The following is a 19,304-nucleotide window of genomic DNA, read 5'->3' as shown; positions in this document are numbered from 1 at the left end:
TAGGAAAAGATCAGGGCAATGTGCTGGCAGTCTCTGCCTCTCAGCCTGGCCAACCTTGAAGGGCTGTTGTGATGATAAATACAGGAAAAGATCGTGGTGATGTGCTGGCAGTCTCTGCCTCTCACCTGGCCTACCTCACAGGGCTGTTGTGAGGGGGAAGTGCCATGCAATGAACTAGAGAGGGAAGAAAGGCTCTTTGCAGCTCCATCCCTTGGCCGTTTCCATGCCAACCAAGGATGCCACCTCCATCTCCACCTTACCCAGGTTGCCAGTCACCCCCAGGGTGAGCTTCCCCAGATGGGACTTGCTGCTGCTGGAGCTGCCACGCTGCGCAGGGCTTTCTCCTCCTCCCTCCTTTTCCTCCTGCCTCCCGCATCAGCCCCTGACCACCTGCGCCTGCACACCTGGACGCGCAGCCAGGTGAACGTCTTTTGCCTCTTCTCGCGACCCGTAGCTCAGAATCCGCACCGCGGTGGCTTTTGGGAAACGCAGCTCTCCCTTTCCTACAGCACCTTTCGGTGGACGTGCTGTAGAGGGGAGGAATGGAGAGCAGGCACTACGACTCCCAGAAGGCAATGGGAGAGCCGCCTCCTCTTCCTCCTCCTTTTCTCCCCCCGCCCGTTCCGAGTCCTCCCCATTGGCCGGTTCCTCCGACTCCGTATCTGGGCAAAGCACGGGCCCCGTCAGCCAATGGGAGCCGAGAGTGGGGCGCGGGGGGCGTGGCCGGGCGGAGAGACGTTGGAGTTGGCGGTTGGCGGTTAATTCAAGATGGCGAGTGGGGCTGCTGGATGGAGTAGGGCCCCTCTCTTTACCTCAGGTGGGAGGATAAACGAGGGCCAAGGCTGGCGTGGTTCCTGAGCATGTGCAGAGAGCCGCCTCAGGAGCCAGGTCCCCCCATTCCCCCCCTACTCTCTCGGCAAGGCTGTTGGGACTCGAGGGTCCGGGGAGCGGGGCTGCTGCCTGTTCTCGTCCCAGGGCTGCTGCCCGTCTGCTCCTCCCTTCCCCAGAAGGCTCCCTCGGAACGGAGACTGGAACTCGGGGCTTCTGGAACTGGAACTTGGGGGTCTGCTGTCCGCCTGGCCCTCGGTCATTCTCGTCGGCCTCCCTAGCCTCTCTCTCCCCTTCCCCCAGGGACCCCCAGACCCCAGACTCCCTTCTGTGCAGAGCTAGCAATGGAGGCAGCCCTGGGACTCGAAGGGGAAACAGCCCCGCTCCCCGGACGGAGGCGGCTCTCTGCACATGCTCAGGAACCACGCCAGCCTTGGCCCTCGTTCATCCTCCCTCCTGAGGTAAAGAGACGGGCCTTACTCCAGCAAGGCTGCCCTGGTTCTTGAGCATGTGCAGAAAGCCACCTCCGTCCGGGGAGCGGGGCAGCTTCCTCTCTGAGTCCCAGGGCTGCTGGCTGGAGTAAGGCCCGTCTCTTTACCTCAGGAGGGAGGATGAACAAAGGCCAAGGCTGCTCTGGTTCCTGAGCATGTGCAGAGAGCCGCCTCTGTCCGGGGAGCGGGGCTGCTTCCTCTTCTCGTCCCAGGGCTGCTGCCCGTCTGCTCCTTCCTTCCCCAGAAGGCTCCCTCGGAACGGAGACTGGAACTCGGGGCTTCCCGGCTTGGGGGTCTGCTGTCCGCCTGGCCCTCGGTCATTCTCGTCGGCCTCCCTAGCCTCTCTCTCCCCTTCCCCCAGGGACCCCCAGACCCCAGACTCCCTTCTGTGCAGAGCTAGCAATGGAGGCTCAGACCTCCAGGCTTGGAGAGACTTCCCGCCATCCCAGGTCTGCACTAGGGAGCTCGGTGGCTTAGAGCTGAGAATGCCAAGCTTGCAGGCTTGATCCTCCTCAGGGCCACCTGCATTTCAAGGGGCTGGGCTAGATGACCCTTAGGATTCCTTCCAGCTCTGCACTTCTGTGATTCTAACATCTTCAGGGCTTCTCCAGCTTAAAATAGCTAGATGAGCAGTTTACAGTAACTCCATAGGACCATATTCTGGGGGCACATCTCTCTTCCTGCCCCACCTTCCCCCAACGGGGTCTTTAGCAGAGACTACTGCCCTGCCCTGACAACAGACCTGGACTCTGTGCCTTGCATTTCAACCTTTTTATTTGGCTAAGTACTAGTGCAGTGAACAAGAATAAAATGGCAACAAAGGCTTTCAGTCAATAGATAGAAATGGGGAGAGAGGAGGAAAAACAAGCCCATTCAGGTACTACCTCTTTCTTCCTTGGTGTACATTGAAGTTCTATAATGACTTGGGTGGAGTGGGGATTGCAGAAGACAGTTCTGATCTGCGGAACTGACACCATAACAAACACCCCATAATACTCATTCTGCATATGTAATAAATCAATATTTTAGTGCAGCAGCACCCACACTTTAGAACTCCCTGCTTATTGACAACAGGCAGGTGCCTTCGCTGTACTCTTTTCGGAGCCTGCTAAAAACATTATTGTTCAGGCAAGCCTATCCAGAAACAAAAATGTATGGCATGTAATTTAATCCGGTTTTTAGCTTACCGGTTTTAATGAATGGAGAGGATGTCCCGCTCTGAGAGCTTTTCTCACAATCAAACAGTATATAAATGCTATGAAATGCACACAAAATAAATACGTTATTCTCTGATCAACAATTGCATCCACACACCCATTTCCTTTGCTTATGTTGTGTTTTGTCATTAATCTGGGAAGTGGGGCAATGAAACAGGAGCTGTTCAGCTGCAGAAAGATTCCTATTTCAGCAGCAATACTTGTGCTGCCAATCCCATCTTTGCAAAAAGCAAGCAAGCAAGCTGAGATTCTTCTTCAGAGGGCACCATGTTCTGTGAGCCTTCTGTGCTCCTACAGAATGGTGCCATTCATGCCAGCAACCTAGTAATGGCTGCCTTTTTTCCAGACAACCCGATGCCCCTTGGCTCCATGACCATCAACAGCATCTCCTAGCTAAACTGAGTCAGACCCATCTACGCCTTACCCAGTGCCCCCACACTGGCTGACTTGGAGGACACAGACAATGAAGGAGGTACTGCCCCACCTCACCCCTTTGTCCATGGGAGACCTCAGTCCTCTCCGCCCCACCTGCTCTCCCACCAAACGTTTCTGTGACCTTATACGCAATCCCCGACACCCAGCTTCCCGAGCTCTGCATGACTTGAGTATTCCTTGCCCTGCACCCGACGAGAATGCCTGCCTGCCTCACTCAGCCTTTTCTTTCTCCCCAAAGGTAACGGGGGTCAGTCAGAGAAACCTCACTTGGACTCGTGGAGCCTGGTGTTTGAGCTGGACCCGTGCAGAGGGAATTGGAAGATCTGCCTTGTGTACAAGCACACCAAGCCGGGTATGTTGTGTGATACCAGCAGCCCAAGAACTGTCTTCCCTAATCGACCCCATCTGCAAGCCCCAGTTGCCTTTTGTCTTTGTGGGAGATGTTTTGGACTACTGTTCCTAGCAACATACCATTGTGCTGGCTGAGAGTGATGGGCTTTGTAGTTCAGAACATCTGGAGGGCACCAGGTTGAAAAAGGCTGTCATCTATGATGGCCTGTGATGAAGTTTTCCTCAAGCAAGCTATGTTTTGTTGTTGCTGCTGTTGCTGTTGCTGTTGTTAATATTATTATTGACATTTGTATACCGCCCTTCATCCACAGATCTCAGGGCAGTTCACCACATAAAATAACTATATCTAGATATCTATGTCTATTCTATATATATACATAATAAAAACAAGAAGAAAAGTAAACATCCCCTTCACCCAGCACATTTAGAAAGGTATCAGAGATCAGGCTTGGTTGAAGGGGAACGTTTTCACCTGGCACCTAAAGATAGGTAGCGAAGGTGCCAGGCGAGCCTTCCTGGGGAGGGTTTCTCACAAACGGAGCCACTGCAGAAAAGGCCTGTTCTCATGTGCCCCACCCTCTGGACCTCTCGTGGAGGAGGCACCTGAAGAAGGGCCTCAGAGGATCAATTTCCCTTGGAAATGCCTTTATCCATTGTAAAAAGCACCGAGGCCCAGATCGTCATCCGTAGGCCTCAAGAGTTCCTTATTAAAACCCCCTGAGAGGTGGGGGGTCTGTTCTTCTCATCCTGTGGCACTAATAGTCTCTCTTCTCACTTCCAGTTGTCACCCCAGATTCCGAGATCTGGCTTCTGGACTGAGCTCTCGACTGGCATTTCCTCACCAAAACCCTTCACCGCTTAATACCGGCTCCTGATCACCCACCTGGGACTGCCACATTGGCAGTATGCCTTCACCAACTATGGCATCAACCCCCAGGCTAAGGTGAGAGAACGACAAACGGCCCGTCCCTTTTCCTAGGGTCTGCCGCTCCTTATATGCAGAATTCATCATGCGAAAGGCTGGACTAGATGAATCCCAAACCGGAATTAAGATTGCCGGAAGAAATATCAACAACCTTAGATATGCAGATGACACAACCTTGATGGCAGAAAGTGAGGAGGAATTAAAGAACCTTTTAATGAGGGTGAAAGAGGAGAGCGCAAAATATGGTCTGAAGCTCAACATCAAAAAAACCAAGATCATGGCCACTGGTCTCATCACCTGGCAAATAGAAGGGGAAGAAATGGAGGCAGTGAGAGATTTTACTTTCTTGGGCTCCTTGATCACCGCAGATGGTGACAGCAGTCACGAAATTGAAAGACGCCTGCTTCTTGGGAGAAAAGCAATGACAAACCTAGACAGCATCTTAAAAAGCAGAGACATCACCTTGCCGACAAAGGTCCGTATAGTTAAAGCTATGGTTTTCCCAGTAGTGATGGACTGCAAGAAGATGGACTGCAAGAAGATCAAACCTATCCATTCTGAAGGAAATCAGCCCTGAGTGCTCACTGGAAGGACAGATCATGAAGCTGAGGCTCCAATACTTTGGCCACCTCATGAGAAGAGAAGAATCCTTGGAAAAGACCCTGATGTTGGGAAAGATTGAGGGCACTAGGAGAAGGGGACGACAGAGGACGAGATGGTTGGACAGTGTTCTCGAAGCTACGAACATGAGTTTGACCAAACTGCGGGAGGCCGCGCAAGACAGGACCCCATGGTCCATGGGGTCACGAAGAGTCGGACACGACTAAACAACAAGCCGCTCCTCCCCATTCTGCCTTCACAACAGCCCTGCGAGGGAGGTCAGGCTGAGAGTGAGTGATTGGCCCAAGGTCACCCAGTGAGCTTCATGGCCAAACGGGAATTTGAACCCCAGCCTCCCAGGCCCTAGACCGACATTGTAATCCATTGTGTCTTAAACTTGGGTCACCAGCTGTTGTCTGGACCCAAGTTTGAGAAACACTTCTCTTACCACTATGCCGCACCACCTCCACACTGACTGACTGCTGCTCTCCAGAGCTTCAGGTGGCATGGTGGGGATCTCTCCCAGCCCTCCTTGGAGATACCAGTGGGGATTTGCATGCAACATAAATGCTCTCGCCTCTGAACGAATCCTTTTGACCCGGGGCTGACGTTCTTCCATTCCTTTCCTCTGTTCTGCATCACTTCCACTTTCCCAGAGAGGCATTTGGATACTGACTCTCCAGGATTTGGGGGGCAGCAGCTGTTCTCAGCCCCAGGAAATGAACTCTGCACCCAAAGCACACACTCTGACACTGAAGCACGATTCTTCCCTCATGAGCTTACGATATTACCATGCTGCTCGCCCCAAGGAGGAAATACAGCTGAGTGGTTAGCCCAAGCAAGAGGTGGGCGAACTTGCTCTCCACTATATCTACAGCCTCAGGTAGCGATAGCAGGAAGCGCAAAACGTTGGTAGCCTGGAGGGTGAAGGACAGGAGAACAGCGTTCAGGCCAAGATCTCCCAGACCCAAGTTTGTCTGGACCCAAGTTTGAGAAACACTTCTCTTACCACTATGCCGCACCACCTCCACACTGACTGACTGCTGCTCTCCATGAGCTTACGATATTACCATGCTGCTCGCCCCAAGCAGAAAATAAATCTGCGTGGTTAGCCCAAGCAGGAGGTCGGCGAACTTGCTCTCCAGGAGTTCTGCAGCCTCAGGTAGCGACAAGATGTAGCACAATACGTTGGTCGCCTGGAGGGACAAGGACAGGAGAACAGCGTTCAGGCCAAGATCTCCCAGACCCCTGCTCCATCTCTCTCCGTATTGTCTACGCTGACTAGCAGTGGCTGTCCAGGGTTTCAGGCGAGGGACACCCCGGCGTGGAGATGCATGAGGGGGCTGGGGGCCACCATCCACTCAATCAAGTTCTCCATTATATACTGGAGGCTGAACAGGCGGCCGATCTCCAGGTGAAAAAGGAGCTGAGAAAGAAAACACTTGATGGTGTGCAAGGCCAAAGAAAGTGCCGCGAAAAGCAAAGTTCACTGCCCTGTACCCTCCAAGTGTCCTGATTTTCCAGGGACAGCCCCAGAATTACGAAAGCCATCCTGGCTTCTGATTTGATCCCAGAATGTCCCTGTGTCCCCTGCCAGAGCTGCTGCCACCGAGTGGAAATAACATCTAGAAAGACTCTTTTTCAAGGACTCTTTGTGCCAGCTAGGGTCCAAGGACCAGGCAAAGGAGGTCAGAACCTTTTTATTTTTTCAAAACACTAACAGTACCTCCCCGTACGTACACCATGCGGGTGATTGTCTCCATGGCTTGGCGATGGACGGAAACAGAGAAAGGGCCGAGTTTGAGGAAGCCTGGCCAAGTGTCTCTGGCAGCATTATTGGAAGCTTACACGGCTGAGACTCTTTGCCCTCAAATCCTTTAATCTGGCAGCCCCATTTTCCTCCATTCAAATCCCTAGAAGCAGAAGGTCCAGTCACCTGGCTCTTTGTAGCTTGGATGGCGCTCCCGGCTTTGATCTTTGACAGCTGCAATGATGGTAATGAAAAAAACTTTAATGATGCTTTTTGTCACTAGCTGAGATCGCAGGAGCGCATCCATAGGTGGTCCCAAGGCACTGAAGAGGAAAGAGAAAGAAGGGGAGAGGAAATGATCCCAAACTCACAGGAAAAGTGCTAATTCAGCAGCTGTGGAGCATAATTATGGGTAAGGCACCCAGCAGCAAGGGAGGTGCCAGGAATAGGTAAATAGAATAGAATCGTAGAGTTGGAAGAGACCACAAGGGCCATCCAGTCCAACCCCCTGCCAAGCAGGAAACACCATCAAAGCATTCCTGAAAGACATGAAGTCTCCTTCTTTGGAGGTCTTTAAGCAGATGCTTGACAGCTATTTGTCAGGAATGCTTTGATGGTGTTTCCTGCTTGGCAGGGGGTTGGACTGTATGGCCCTTGTGGTCTCTTCCAACTCTATGATTCTATTCTATTCACCTATTCCCGGCACCTCCCTTGCTACTGGTGCCATACCCATAATTATGCTCCACAGCTGCTGAATTAGCACTTTTCCTGTGAGTTTGGGATCATTTCCTCTCCCCCTCTTTCTCTTCCCTCTTCAGGTGGGGCAGTGACAAGCTGTAGGGAGACTGAGAACTACCTCCCCGTACTTATGTCATGTGTGTGGCGGTCTCCATCGCCTGGCGGATGAGGTTTGTGGAAAAGGGCACCGCCGGCTCCGCTTTGATGATTTCCTGTGGTGGGGAAGCACACAGCAGCATGTCAGAGAACTGGAGGCTCCATCCCTGCTGCCGCCACCACACCAAGCCCTGAATTGTGCTCCCTATCCAGCCCAGCCCACTTGACACCTTCTTTGCAATATATAAAAGGATGTCATATAGAGGAGGGAGAAAGGTTGTTTTCTGCTGCTCCAGAGAAGCGGACACGGAGCAATGGATTCAAACTACAAGAAAGAAGATTCCACCTAAACATTAGGAAGAACTTCCTGACAGTAAGAGCTGTTCGGCAGTGGAATTTGCTACCAAGGAGTGTGGTGGAGTCTCCTTCTTTGGAGGTCTTTAAGCGGAGGCTTGACAGGCATATGCCAAGAATGCTTTGATGGTGTTTCCTGCTTGGCAGGGGGTTGGACTGAGCACCAGTTGCGGGAAACCACAGGAGGGAACCGGGTTCTTGTGCTTGGGTCCCACTTCTGGGTTTCCGGTTGGCGCATCTGGTTGTCCATTGTGAGAACAGGACGCAAGACATTGGCCTGATCCAGGAGGACTCTGCTGTGGTTCTCATGTTCCTTCTTCTGTTGCAGCTCTCCTGGATCTTCAGGGGGATCCGGATGAGGCTGTGTCCAACGCTGCGGTGGCTGCCAGCAAGGAGATTTTTAGACACTGCGGAGGTCACTAAACAAGAACAAAGGTGACCATTTGTTGTTGTTTAGTCGTGCCCGACTCTTCGTGACCCCATGGCTGCCAGTGAGGTTAGATGGTACAGCAGTCAGATCACCGCAGCAAAATAACGGCTGATTAGAGGTGATCATTTGTTGTTGTTTAGCTGAGGCTCCAATACTTTGGCCACCTCATGAGAAGAGAAGACTCCCTGGAAAAGGCCCTGATGTTGGGAAAGATTGAGGGCACTAGGAGAAGGGGACGACAGAGGACAAGATGGTTGGACAGTGTTTTCGAAGCTATGAACATGAGTTTGACCAAGCTGCGGGAGGCAGTGGAAGACAGGAGTGCCTGGCGTGCTCTGGTCCATGGGGTCACGAAGAGTCGGACCCGACTAAACAACGACAAATGGTCACCTCTAATCAGGAGTTATTTTGTCGTGGTGATCTGACTGCCGCACCATTTAAGCAGCTCCTCACTGACAGCCTTTGCAGCGGTGGACACAGCATGGTAAGTCTATGTCTGAAGAAGCAGAAAAAACTGCTTTCAGAAAAACGCTTTGATCCTTACTCACCCCAATAAATGGCGTCAATTTGTTTCATGGTCACTACCTTGGGCTCCATGTATTTTGCATTGAACCCTAGGCAGATCAATAGTAAATGATCAGTTCCTGCATTTGATCCTTTGTCCAGCTAAAACCATTCATCAGACCGGAGGCACAGAGGCTGTTGGTACTCTATAGAAGGGGCTAACAACTTCTGGATCACTTTAACCATTCGCTGGTTTAATCGTAGGAACTTACGATGGTCACCTCTGTTGTTGTCGTTTAGTCGTGTCCGACTCTTCATGACCCCATGAACCAGAGCACACCAGGCACTCCTGTCTTGCACTGCCTCCCGCAGTTTGGTCAAACTCATGTTAGCAGTTTCGAGAACACTGTCCAACCATCTCCTGTACGTAATTATGGGGAAACCTGGAAAGAGATAAAAAGGAATTAAGAAATTTGGGGTGGTGGACAGGCAGCCCCTTGTTCGTAGCTTCGAGAACACTGTCCAATAATCTCGTCCTCTGTCGTCCCCTTCTCCTAGTGCCCTCAATCTTTCCCAACATCAGGGTCTTTTCCAGGGAGTCTTCTCTTCTCATGAGGTGGCCAAAGTATTGGAGCCTCAGCTAAACAACAACAAATGATCACCTCTAATCAGCCGTTATTTTGCTGCGGTGATCTGACTGCTGTACCATCTAACCTCACTGGCAGCCATGGGGTCACGAAGAGTCGGGCACGACTAAACAACAACAAATGGTCACCTTTGTTCTTGTTTAGTGACCTCCGCAGTGTCTAAAAATCTCCTTGCTGGCAGCCACCGCAGCGTTGGACACAGCCTCATCCGGATCCCCCTGAAGATCCAGGAGAGCTGCAACAGAAGAAGGAACATGAGAACCACAGCAGAGTCCTCCTGGATCAGGCCAATGTCTTGCGTCCTGTTCTCACAATGGACAACCAGATGCGCCAACCGGAAACCCAGAAGTGGGACCCAAGCACAAGAACCCGGTTCCCTCCTGTGGTTTCCCGCAACTGGTGCTCAGTCCAACCCCCTGCCAAGCAGGAAACACCATCAAAGCATTCTTGGCATATGCCTGTCAAGCCTCCGCTTAAAGACCTCCAAAGAAGGAGACTCCACCACACTCCTTGGCAGCAAATTCCACTGTCAAACAGCTCTTGCTGTCAGGAAGTTCTTCCTAATGTTTAGGTGGAATCTTCTTTCTTGTAGCTTGAATCCATTGCTCCGTGTCCGCTTCTCTGGAGCAGCAGAAAACAAAAAATGCTCTGATATAAACCCCCAAGAGAGGCCCCCTTTTCTTTTCTTTTCTTTTACTCACTATGCTACAGGTGGTGAGCTCCTGTTTGTGGGGGAAGGTGACATACCCCACATTTGTTTGCACAAGCGCCTTGCATATGAGAATAGCTGCCTTAATAAAGCTTTTCTTCAAAGCCTCGTCCTAAAAGAAGAAGGGATTTTATAAAATTGAGATTGAACAGCAGCAGACCTTTCTAGGGCCTGTCAGTCCCCCCCCCCCCAAGCCAGGTGGAGAGAGGCAGAGTGAGACCGATTTCTGGGTGCAGCCTCCCTTTAGCGCTCTCCTTTGGAGAGAGTTAGGCAGCGCATGACACATGGAGTCGCATCCCTGCCTCTCAGCCTCCAGGTTTTCCAGCTGAAATCCCACTATTGGCTCCTGGCCTGAAACCCCCTTTCATCTTCTTGAGAGCTTTGTATTCAATTACCTGCCAATATGGCCACTGCCTCCCGATGTTTGGGCTTTGAGTTCCTCATCAATTCAGTTAGCTCGTTTAACGTTTCTGGCAGCTTCTGGCTGCATCTTGAGAACAAGGCATCACTCAAAGTCTTCCTGCAAAATCAGAGAAACAAAAAAAATAGCAATCAGTAAACATGGGAAAAACAGGAATCTGCCTAAGTCATTTGGTATACACTGTCTAGACAGGGGGGCCAACTGCCAAGAGACTGCCATCTACTCACATTGTTAAAAACTGACATTGGGAGCTTCAGGTCAAAGTTGTTGAGCTTTTTTAGGAACGAGGAAGGCCCGTTTTTAGGGGAGTCAAAGTTGTCGAGCTTGTGATCTACCACAGACGTCTGGGGTGATCACAATCTACCTGTTGTTGGACATGCCTGGGCTACACCATAGAAATCAAATCCTAGGTATCCACAAACGCTACCATTAACAATTATTTGCCCTTACAATTTACCTGTAAATCCCTCATGATGCACCTACCGGTAGTCTGACCTCCTCTGTTTTTTTCACTTGCTCATTCTTCTGTATGGAAAATGAAAGGTATAAATTTATGTCTCATTTTTCTCTTGTTCGGGGTTGGTCCTCCGCTGAGCAGGGACCCTGTTACAACAGATCTTTTCTTTGCAATAAACGATTAGGCTTAATAGCCGCATTGCTTTCATATTAATTGTTTTTATCTCTGTTTGTTACTCCAGACCAGTAAGAGTCTCAAAACGCACTCTACACAGTGTTCCTTTCCTCCAAGAATTGGACTAGATTAAAGGGAATTTCCTTTTTTAAAAGTCCCAAACGGTTGACTTGACAATGCAACTCAATATAATATTTATACACAAGGGCACAATTAAAGACGAAAAAGGACCAATCTTTTTTTTTTTTAAAGCATTTAACACTGGCAAATCTAACAAATGCAATTTTAAAAAATCAGTCCAAAAAATATTCAACCAGTTGTTAAATTGGAAACCCTCCTGTGGTTTCCTGAAGTCGTATTCAGAAGCATTCCTGCCTGCAACTAGATCTAGATTCAGGTAGGTAGCCGTGTTGGTCTGACGCAGTAGAAATATACATATACAGTACATATATATTTGTCCAGTAGCACCTTAGAGACCTACTAAGTTTGTTCTTGGTATGAGCTTCCGTGTGCATGCACATTCTTCAGATACACATGCACACGAAAGCTCATACCAAGAACAAACTTGGTTGATCTCTAAGGTGCTACTGGACAATTATATATATATATATATATATATATATATATATATATATATATATATATATATATATTTCCAACTGTGGAGGCAGAGCAGAGCCACTCCATGAATTTGTCCAATCTTATTTTAAAGCCATCCAAGCTAGTGGACACCTGTGCGTCTTGTGGCAGTGAGTTCCATAGCATAACTATGGACGTGGCAGTGTTGGTGGGCCTCTGTTTGGCGCTGTGCTACACATAGTGACAAAACGTCTCAGAAGACATCTGTGCTGGAGAAGGCAAGGGCAAGCTGGGGGCTGTGGCCGGCTGATGCTGATGCCACAGATGTAGACACAGGGAGGTGAGAAGGGAGATGCTGCAGCCACATACCCTCCAACATTTCTCCGATGAAAATAGGGACATCCCATTCCATAATGATAATTTTACTATTTATACCCCACCCATCTTACTGGGTTGCCCCAACCACTTTGGGCGGCTTCCAAAATACATAAAACCATAATAAAACATTAAACGTTAAAAAAACATGCCTATATAGGATTGCCTTCAGACGACTCAGAGATCCATACCCTCCAACATTTCTCCAATGAAAATACAATGATACCTCTGGTTGCGGACACGATCTGTTCCGAGGTGCCGTTCGCACCCCAAAAAGTCCGTAACCAGATCAGTGCTTCTGCGCATGTGCAAAGCGTGACAGATATCTTGGTTCTGCTGCCAACGCCCCCCAACATAAATCCTGCCTCACCAACATAAATCCTGGCTACGCCCATGTTGGGCTCCAAGGAAGGTGATGGCTTGGCTTGTTGGTGAAGGACCCTGAGTGAGAGCCAGGGAAGGGAAGACCTCCCAGGGTGGGAGAAGGAAGCGAAGCTCCCAGGTGAGGGCGGGGAGGGCCCACCTCTTTCCTGTGAGACAAGGGTTAAGCAAGGAATAGTATGCAGATGACCAAAAAGAACTTTGTGTGTGTGATGAGACAAGAATCCCATACAGTCATACATCGGTTTAAGTACGCCTTCGGTTTGAGTATTTTCAGTTTAAGTACTCCGCGGACCTGTCTGGAACGGATTAATCCACTTTCCATTACTTTTAATGGGAAAGTTCACTTCAGATTAAGTACGCTTCAGTTTAAGTACTCCGCAGACCTGTCTGGAACAGATTAATCCACTTTCCATTATATTTCAATGGGAAAGTTCGCTTCAGGTTAAGTACGCTTCAGGTTAAGTACTCCGCGGACCATCTGGAACGGATTAGTCCACTTTCCATTACTTTCAATGGGAAAGTTCACTTCAGATTAAGTACGCTTCAGTTTAAGTACTCCGCGGACCCATCAGGAACAGATTAATCCACTTTCCATTACTTTCAATGGGAAAGTTCACTTCAGGTTAATTACGCTTCAGGTTCAGTACAGACTTCTGGAACCAATTGTGTTTGTAAACCGAGGTACCACTATATCTCTATTCAGACCAGGTCTCTCGAGTTTTCAATTTAGTAATAAGTTGTAATTCAGCAATAATAAGTTTAGTAATGTTGTAATTGCAGTCGTTATCAGTCATCAACAGATTTACCATACCCATTGAGTCCATCACCCTTCTCCTACTACCCCTCGGAGAAGAACCCCACCCCACCCTCCCACTATATACCTAGAAGGGTCTGGTGACTTCTGCGTCCGTGTATTTCAAGAGGTGTGCATGCACACGAAAGCGGAGACCCAGAACAAACGGACTTCATCTCTAAGGTGCTACTGGACAATTTTTAGAAGAATTTCACACAAGGAGCATTGCTCTACGTCAGGCATCCCCAAACTTCGGCCCTCCAGATGTTTTGGACTACAATTCCCATCATCCCTGACCACTGGTCCTGTTAGCTAGGGATCATGGGAGTTGCTCCTCCCTCTCTCCCTCTGTGCATCCCCCTGGATTAGCTGTGGCTGCAGACCCTCCAAGTGTCCCTATTTTCCAGGGACGTCCTTGTTTTAGAGAAGCCATCCCAGTTTCTGATTTGAGCCCAGAATGTCCCACTTTTCCTTAGGATGTCCCTATTTCCATTGGAGAAATGTTGGAGGGTATGGAGTTATCTGACCTCTGAGCCGTCTGAAGGCAATCCTATATAGGCATGTTTTGTAACGTTTAATGTTTTATTATGGTTTTAGGTATGTTGAGAGCTGGACCATAAAGAAGGCTGATTGCCTAAAAATTGATGCCTTTGAATTATGGTGCTGGAGGAGACTCTTGAGAATCCCATGGACTGCAAGAAGATCAAACCTCTCCATTCTGAAGGAAATCAGCCCTGAGTGCTCACTGGAAGGACAGATCGTGAAGCTGAGGCTCCAATACTTTGGCCACCTCATGAGAAGAGAAGACTCCCTGATGTTGGGAAAGATGGAGGGCACAAGGAGAAGGGGACGACAGAGGACGAGATGGCTGGACAGTGTTCTCAAAGCTACTAACATGAGTCTGACCAAACTGCAGGAGGCAGTAGAAGACAGGGGTGCAATCCTGTATAGGCATGTTTTGTAACGTTTAATGTTTTATTATGGTTTTATGTATGTTGGAAGCTGCCCAAAGTGCTTGGGGCAACCCAGTAAGGTGGGTGGGGTATAAACAGTAAAATTATCATTATGGAATGGGACGTCCCTATTTTCCCGCATGCGCACACGGCGCTCCCCGCACCCCTTGGCAGATTTACGCTGAAGCTCTGCCCAGCAGGAAGCTTTGGCGTATCTGCTGAAGGGGTGGGGAGAGCCGTGTGCGCATGCAGGAGCCGGCCGCGACTGCTAGAGGGGCGGAAAGCATTGCAGAGCCTGGATGGGCGCTGCTTTCATTGCTTAGTGGCTAAGCAACGGATGTAGCGCCCATCCTGGCGCCGCAATGCTTTCTGCCCTAGCAACTCGCAGCCAGCTCCCGCACGCATAAACACGCCACCCACCCACCCCCCGGCAGATATGCCGAAGCTTCCTGGGCGGGCCAGGGCCTCTGTGGCTCCGCCCAGCAGCCGGAAAGAAAAAGAAGCAAAGCAAGCCAGCCGCCGCTGCACTGAGGCCGAGCGAGACTTTCTACCGGGTGCCACCGCGGCGGGGCTGGCTTGGGAGTCGGGGGCGTGCCAAGTGTCACCCCCTTCCAGAGTGGCACCTGGGGCGACCCACCCCCATCGCCCCCCCTCTACACCCCTGCCTCCTGCTCTCCCCCCCCCAGAGTTTACCTGTGTAACCTGGGACGGTGCTGCAGCCAAGCAGGGGGTGTGACGGGTATAGGGCTCCGTTGAGTTGTTTATGACTCAATTAGGAGCCACTAATTATTTGCCCAGCGCGCTTTCTCTAGCGCTTCTCTGCTTCCGTAGATCCGGGCTGGCAGTAAAACACACACAGCAGAGTTCTTCTTCTTCTCACACAGCGAAAGCTTGTATAGCCGTTGGATAAAAAGCCTCTTAAGAACACACAGAGTCCAAAGTGTTCTAATAACTACTTAAGTTTATTCTAGAGAGAAAATAACAAACAACCTGGTGAGAGCGCAGACATCTTGCGACCGTCTCCCAGGCAGAAACGAAACCAACTGATACATACAGAAACACTTCTGGTACATTCTGTAACATGATATCTTCCTCAGTGGTCAGGTGCTACAGTACACAGTTAACTCTTTGGTTACTTGTTACTCCTCACACCCCCTCTCACCTGAACACTGGGGATAGCGGGTATCTAAACTTACCCCAAAACCAACCCTTCACAGAATTCCCTATGCCGTTGGAAACTCAAGGGTTTTGTGAACCCATCTGCTAGGTTCTCTTGGCTTGGACAATACCTCAACTTCACCAAGCCTACCTGTATGCTCTGACATACGTTTCGGAAGCGGATGTCTAAGTGTTTGGTTCTGGCCTTGAACTGTCCAGACTCCGCCAGTCTCAAAGATGGTTGATTGTCGCCCCAAACAGTGATGGGCTGGCTACAATCACCCCAGATTTCCTGGACCAAACATCTGTAGTACTCCAATTCAGTGCATGTCGCAGACAATGCACAGAATTCGGCTTCCGTGGAAGACATTGCTATTAGGCTTTGCCTGCGCGACCGCCAACCAATCAGGGCATTTCCAAACTTGATTACCAAACCAGTCACTGACTTCCTGTCCTCCTGATTGGCCCAATCAGCATCTGCAAAACAAGTGAGTTGTGGCTCACCTTGCGCTGACATCTCCAAACAATACTCTTTGGTCTCCTGCAAATACCTAAGCACTCTCTTAATGCCATTCCAAGCATGCACGCTAGGTTTCGATGCTTCTCTACTGAGCAAATTGACTGCAAAAGCAATATCTGGTCTGCTCCATTGTGACAAATACAACAGACTCCCTAGCGCTGACTGAAACACTTCAGGACTCTCAAACGCTACTTTGTCCTTCACTTGTGACTCTTTCACAAAGTTTGTCTCCATGGGTGTTCTGACCCCTTTACAATCAGACATTCTGAACTTCTCAAGCAAATGTTCAATCTTGCCTTTCTGACTGAGCAAGAAACTTCCATCCTCAGTTCTGTCTATCTGCACACCTAGATAAACATTCACTGCACCTAGATTCTTGAGTTTGAACCTCTTGCCTAGCTCTTTTGCAAACTTCTGCACTTGCATCTGGCTCTTTGCTAAGCAGATCAAGTCATCAACATAGACAAGCAACAGTTCCTGCTGTTCTCCTTCACCTCTGAGATACAGACAACTGTCAGCTAGACTCTTCCTGAAACCTAGGCTCTTCAAAACAGAATCAAGACATGAATTCCAATTTTTAGCGGATTGCTTCAGACCGTAGATCGACTTGTGCAGCTTCCACGCCTGACCTGGCACGTCACTCTCAAACCCTGGAGGAGGCAACATGTACAACTCCTCCTGGAGGTCAGAGTTCAAATAAGCGGTGTCCACATCAAAGTGGTTGACCACTAGGCCTCTCTGCGCTGCAGTCGCTAAAAGCATCCTGAAAGATTCCGCCCTTGAAGTTGGACTAAAGACATCTGTGTAGTGGATTCCTTTCTTCTGAGTAAAACCTCTAGCCACTAATCTAGCCTTGTACTGAGGCTCTCCAGTCACTGTGGGTTTCAGCCTGTAGACCCACCTACAACTGACTGCTTTCTTCCCTTCTGGCAACTGTGTTAGGCTATACACACCAAGAGATTGCATGGAGTTCAACTCTTTCTCCATTGCAACTTTCCACTTACTAGCTTCCTCCACTGACAACTGTTGCACCTCTTCAAAACTTTCAGGCTCACACACTGCTAAGTTCGCCCATACACTGACAGCTGAAAACCTTTCAGGTGGTTTACCTTTCGTGGTGCGTTTTGAACGCCTTGGTCCCACATCTTCCCCCTCTAAATCCGAACTGCTTGTCTCTGACTGTGGCTCTCTCGGACTAGCAGCACTGTCAAGAGACTTACTACGCTTTGCAGCCCCCTCTGGGCTTGCTTTGGGTGAAGTGGGTGACCTACCACGTTTGCTGTACTTCCCAGGCTTGACCTGGGGTGAAGTCGGTGCGCTTCTGACTACTTGCTTCACTTCCCTAGGAGCTACACCACTTGGACCAGCTGCCTGACCTGGATCTGGTCCTGCAGCACCTGGAACTCCAGCATCAGCCACCTCAGTTTCCTCTTCCTGGTCAAAACCTGAAGACCAGTCAAGAAGAACTTCGGGGTTAGCATGAATGCGTCTCCAGCCCTCTTGTTCACAGAACGTAGCACTCCTGCTAATGTGAACGCGGGTTTGGTCCCCCTCTGCTGGTACAAACCTCCAAGCCTTTGAGTTTGGTTCGTAACCACAGAATATCATTTTCCTGGATCTTGATCCTCCCTTTCTGCGCTTCTGCTTTGGAATCAAAACCCAAGCCTCACACCCAAAAGTTCTGAAATAGTGCACCTTCGGAACTTTGCCATACAACATGTAGTAGGGTGTGTTGTCCACAACTGAATTAAAAGCGCGGTTTGAACAATAATTCACAAATTTATAGCATTCCCCCCAAAACTTCTGGGGTAGTCCTGCATCAAACAACGTTGCCTCCACCAGTTCAGACAGCGTCCTAAATTTCCTTTCAGCTAAACCATTCTCCTGTGGACTAAAAGGAGCGGTTTTTCTGTGCCTAATTCCCTTGCTGCGGAAAAACCCTTGTAGTTCTGCACTCAAAAACTCTCCCGCCCTGTCACTCTGGAAACACTGGACAGTGACGGAGAACTGTAGTTCTACCTCGGCTACCCACTCCTGTATCACTCTGGCAGCCTCCCCCTTCTCTTTCAGTGTTATGACCCAGGAAAAATGGCTGAAATCATCCAGAAGACACAAAACATATTTTGAACCACCTAAACTTAACGTTGACATAGGCCCAGAAATATCCATGTGCACTAACTGAAATGGCTTTGTGCTCTTCCTCTCAGACCTAGGATAAGAGCATCTCTTCGTCTTCGCTTTCGCACATGCGCGGCATTGCAGGTGTTTTTGACATGGCTTGAACCTGCAACCTTTGACAAAATCAGGGGCTTTTTTCACATAAGGAAAAGACATATGACAATATTTCCTGTGCCAAGCATGAATACAATCCTTATGGATAGCGCCCTCTGTGCCCTTTGGAGTATTGGCACTTTTAGCCTGAGCATCACCAGTGTTACTTCCACCTGCTTGCCCCCTCCCATCTAGGACAAACAGACCATCAGACCCAACAGTAACGCTTACCAGCTCAGCCCCATCTCTGGCAATTTTGCAAACACCATTGGCAAAACTTATTTCAAAGCCCTCACGCAATAAGCAAGACACACTTAAAAGACCATTCTCCATGCCTGGTACAACATAAACATCAAGGTTAGTGTCTAAGCATTGCATATAAAAAAACACCCTTGCTTTTAATTGTCCCAGAAGAACCATCAGCAAGATGCAGGCTTTTTTCATCTTCAAGTGGCCTGCAGTTCAGGATCTGTCCTAAAGGTGGTACAAGATGATGGCTGCTGCCTGAGTCGATAATAAAAGTGAAACTGTCCTGTCCTCTGTTTCGAACCGTTGCTAAGGCAGCAGAAAGATGGCTGACAGGCTTATCTGGAGTTTTCCCACATCCTCTGCCTCGGCGCTGCTGGCTGGTCCCACGACCACGTCCGCTGGGTTGCCTGGCACCTGGCTGAGTGACCTTGGCTGCTTCCGGAGCTGGGCAAAATCTCGCTACGTGCCCAGGCTGCTGGCACCGATAGCAAAGCCTTGTTGCGCACGCACTCACAGTGGATTCCTCAGTGCTTTTTACTGCACCCCCACTGGCTTCTCTGCGCCCACGGCCCCCCTTCTCAGCCGATTCTTTCTGGCGTCTCAGTTCCTCATCCGCCAAACGCCCAGAAACGTAAGCAATCGTGAGTTCAGCTTCAGGCATTGACTCAAATGTTAAACACAAATGTTCATAGGCGTTTCCCAAACTAGACAGCAAAATATAAACTTTTTCCTTCTCTTTGAACACAAGCTCATGCCGCTGCAGTTTATGGAATGCATCAATCACATTGGCAATGTGCTCCTTAATGGGTTGCCCTGGTCTCAGTCTCAACTCAAAGAGATGCCTCATAGCATGCAGCTTAGCTCCAGCTGTTTTTCTCTGATGGACCCTTTCCAA

At 49.6% G+C, this 19,304-nt stretch overlaps 3 long non-coding RNA genes across 4 annotated transcripts in view; 2 read left to right on the top strand and 1 right to left on the bottom strand.

Moving 5' to 3' along the window:
- Positions 1-615: 615 nt before the first annotated feature.
- Positions 616-19,304, top strand: part of LOC148683047 (uncharacterized) — a 31,749-nt gene continuing 13,060 nt past the window's right edge. The window contains exon 1 of the long non-coding RNA XR_015947681.1: positions 616-775. This is a non-coding gene — a long non-coding RNA (uncharacterized LOC148683047). The remainder of the gene's footprint in view (positions 776-19,304) is intronic.
- LOC132592817 (uncharacterized) lies at positions 1,469-4,886 on the top strand. 2 transcript variants are annotated; one of them, XR_015947684.1, is made up of 4 exons: positions 1,469-2,196; positions 2,883-3,008; positions 3,210-3,323; positions 4,104-4,886. It is a non-coding gene; the product is annotated as an uncharacterized LOC132592817 (long non-coding RNA). The 2 variants fall into 2 exon arrangements; XR_015947683.1 differs by lacking the exon at positions 1,469-2,196 and having other exon boundaries at positions 2,212-3,008.
- On the bottom strand, positions 6,530-11,569 carry LOC148683049 (uncharacterized). Its single transcript, XR_015947682.1, has 2 exons — positions 8,992-11,569; positions 6,530-6,831 (listed from the first exon to the last, which is right to left on the bottom strand). It is a non-coding gene; the product is annotated as an uncharacterized LOC148683049 (long non-coding RNA).

This window comes from Zootoca vivipara, unplaced genomic scaffold (genome assembly GCF_965207765.1).
Source record: "Zootoca vivipara unplaced genomic scaffold, rZooViv2.hap1.1 HAP1_SCAFFOLD_44, whole genome shotgun sequence".
NCBI lineage: Eukaryota > Metazoa > Chordata > Lepidosauria > Squamata > Lacertidae > Zootoca > Zootoca vivipara.
Note: the sequence above shows the minus strand (reverse complement) of the source record. Positions and strands in the feature narration are given on the sequence as shown.